The sequence below is a fragment of the Nanorana parkeri genome, unplaced genomic scaffold (assembly GCF_000935625.1).
Source record: "Nanorana parkeri isolate BGI_ZX_2015 unplaced genomic scaffold, ASM93562v1 scaffold459, whole genome shotgun sequence".
Classification (NCBI taxonomy): domain Eukaryota; kingdom Metazoa; phylum Chordata; class Amphibia; order Anura; family Dicroglossidae; genus Nanorana; species Nanorana parkeri.
In genome coordinates this window covers 243559-247232 of record NW_017306727.1, presented here as the reverse complement: position 1 = coordinate 247232, position 3674 = coordinate 243559, and positions in this window count along the sequence as shown.

Genomic DNA, 3674 nt, shown 5'->3' with positions numbered 1-3674 from the left:
GACAGCCTGCTTCTGACAGCTGGGCGGAGCCAGCCGTGATCTTACGGCTGGCTCCGGCCACTTGCAGAGAGATCAGCGTCCCTGGTTACCTGCTAACAAGGGACACTGATCTCCAAACAGCTAACTCTCCCTGGCGCTCCGGGAGTCTCTCGCTTCCGGCTGCCAAGGAGAGAAACACCGCTGTGTCTTTTTTTTTTATTCTGACACGGAGCCGTGTCAGAATAGAAAAAAAGAAAAAAAACATTTTTGCCCATTGGAATGCATTGCTAGATTCCTATTGGCTATTTCAATTTGCAATAGCCAATAGTAGACTAGCATTGTACCCGCCCTCTGCTGCAGTTCTCCATCAGCAGAGGGCGGGTACAATGCTAGTGCATTCCAATGGGGAAAAATGTTTTTTTTTTTCTATTCTGACACGGCTCCGTGTCAGAATAAAGAAAAAGCATGTTTCTCTCCTGGGCCGCCGGTGCGGGAGGCTCCCAGAGCGCCCGGGAGAGTTTTTTTCTTTTCTTACGGCAGCAGAACCGCCGGCCAATAGAAAACTATTGGGCGCAGCTAGCTGTCACTGCTAGCTCCGCACAATCGTTTTCTATTTACTTTTTTTAACTATTTTTCTGTTCTCAGAGGGACCGAGCAGAACAGCCGAGCCGAATGCCGCTCAGCCGCATTCGGCTATTCACTCACTGCTGTTCGGCATCTATAAGAATAGGCCGAACAGCAGTGAGTAGCCTGCCGGAGGTTCGGCTCAGCGGATCCAGATGTTGGATCGGCTGAGTCGAAATCCTTCTGCACTTCGGGTCGGCTGAACATGCTGAGCATGTTCGGCCGCTCCGAAGCCACACGAAGCAAGCCGATGTACGGCTGATTTCAGCCGATATATGGCTGAAATCAGCCATACAAGCCTGAAGTGAATAGCCGAACAGGGTTCGGCTCACTTCACTTTGGGTTGTTCACTCGGCTGCCCTCGGCAGCTTAGTGAATAGACCATGTCTATTTTACTGCACATTACCTTTATTGCACTGTGCTGTGTGTTATAGTGCCATTCATTTAGAACTATGAGTAGCAATGGGAGCCAACGGACCTGCACTGCAATGCACTTGCCTAGCATTGTGGTGTGCTGAGGTGAAAAGATGCAGGTCTGTTTTTTTTTTCTTCTTTCATTGCTATGCTTTGGCCAATTCTTAATGAACACAGGTTACCATGCAAAATACTGCACAATTATGTGTATGCAGTAATACACTGGAAAGGAATGATATAGTGTGAAGGGGGCTTTAATAGTTCGATCTGCACTGCTGGCCATGTGATTTGTGGACTATGAAGGCTTGAGAGGACTGATCCATCTCCCAGCCACCAGAGGTCTGGGGGTTCCACTGCGTGTGTGCAGGCAGCGGGACCTGGACCTGGTATTTAGTGACATCGCTGATGATCTCCTCCAACCTGCTGCAATCCCCACACATACCAGGAATCAGCTGCCAACCAGATATCACTACAATTTAGAGAACATCAGCAGCACATTCAGTAAATGCTGGGTCTGCTCTAGGGTAGTGAGATTGTGTCACTAACACGCATGTGTCATTTTGGCTTATCTCAAAGACATTATAGTGAAGCAAAGACACTATAGTATTAGCATTTAAATGTAGACCAATGCCACCCACCATAGCCATACCTAGCAGAAAACACATTCAGAGTTGTCCCTGAACCTGGTGAGTTTGTGTCGCAATGGGACCTTGACCTTTTAGTTTTTGACCTTACCAACCCACATCACCTCCATACCCCCTTGATTCTTCTGCGGCTTGCACAGGCAGTATACCCTCCAGCCTGGCAGCTTACACAACCAACAATACCGGGCAACCTCTGCTGCTGGCCAAGAGGCCTCCTGAAAGCAATTGGTGTTACGGCTGACTGCTCCTGAGTGGAAGCATCACTGATCATCCCACCTACAACCTCCCCTCACCACTACCACCACTTTCCCTTTCCTCACCATCACTCTGCCTGCACCCACTTTTCACCACCATGCCTGAAACTCCCCCACCACCATGCCTTCACACCAAACCATCCCAACCTCAATCTCCCCACCACAGCTGACCCACATCCTCCTCCCCCCCTAAAATATCTGCACACTAATAACCACTTTCATCACTGTGCCTGACCCCCATCCTCTCCCCCTGCTCTCAACAACTCTCCTATATGCAGCCACTTCACTCGCCACTATGTGGCGCCTGCCTCTGTGTTTGCCACCGCTGTACTAACATGCACTTATGTGTTCACCACCATCGCAGTGACACTCCCTCCATTTTCAGCCAATTCAAGAAATGGGCACACATTTGCTAGTGAATAATTTAATAAAACAAACAGTAATGAATGTAACTACAGAGAAGTAATAACACTGTTGCAACACCACTGGGAACTGAAAACTAGATGCAATTGTTGCAGAATCTTAGCTCTGCCACACAAAAAACATTTGCAAGTCAGATGTATGTTTGATTTTTGTGGTAGATAGTAGATTGATTGATTGGTTGATTCATTTGTGTGTTGTAGTAATCAGATAGGATGTGTATATGTTAAACATAAAGCAGATTCTGTGTGTGAAAGTTTGAGTGTTAGAGCCCAGATAAGAGGGAATGAAGATATGTGTTCAAGATTACAGGGGTTGAATGAGTGCATGTAAAATTAGATTGATTGGATGTGTATGGAGCCTAGAGATTAGATTGAATGGACGTGTGGATGCTACACGGTAGATTGTTTGGATGTGTATGGACCCTAGTGATTAGATTGATTGGGTATGTGCATACTACAGGCTACATTGTTTGTATGTGTTTGGACCCTAGACATTAGATTGATTTGGTGTGTGCGATTAGAATACCTGACTTGAGATATCGTAGGTAAGCATGTTTATGATCAGATTAAACACGTGATTGTTGTTGTAGGAGATGAGATCTATGGGACATATGTTTTAGGACATAATGTTTGTGTGTGTGTATATATACATATATCTGTGGGTGATCAGATGAGTGCTTTGTTTAAAATCAGCAGTGTATACTGTGCAGGCCATTTGGCTGCTGGATCACATTCAAAATCTCCGCACCTCTGAAGCGGCCAATGAGGTTGCTACAAAAGCAGGATGACAGCTCAGCAAGCTGGTGCCTGTACCACCAGGATCAAACGTGGACAGGTATTGTGCCACTCCATGCAATGGAGGGAGCAGTGGAATTAACACTGACTGCAGAGCGACACTGGAGGGGACATTCAGCTGCCTGACCATCATATCCACAGAGCCGTGCACGAAAGCCGACCAACTTTTCATACTTTGTGGATGTGATTGAAGGCTTGTTAGCTGCTGATTACATCCATTCAATAAAATATTAAGTGTCTGGTACCATCTGAGTGTAAGTTTATGGACATTGAAGTACCCAAAAGCTTATAGACTTAGGAAAGGCTGCTGCTGCACCACTGTGTCAGGAGGTATCAGTGGCCTGGGCCGAGAAGCGGAACCCACTGGCAGGAACGGGCCATGGTCCGAAAGCGAGGTACAAAAGGGGCAATCCAAAGGCGAAGTCAAAGTCCAGTCCGGGTCGAGGCAGGCAGCTTGGTTCAAGAACGGCAAGGCAGGCCAAAGGGTCAGCAACAGGAAGTCAGACGAGGGGTTAGGAAATAGCAGCTACAGCAAACACATT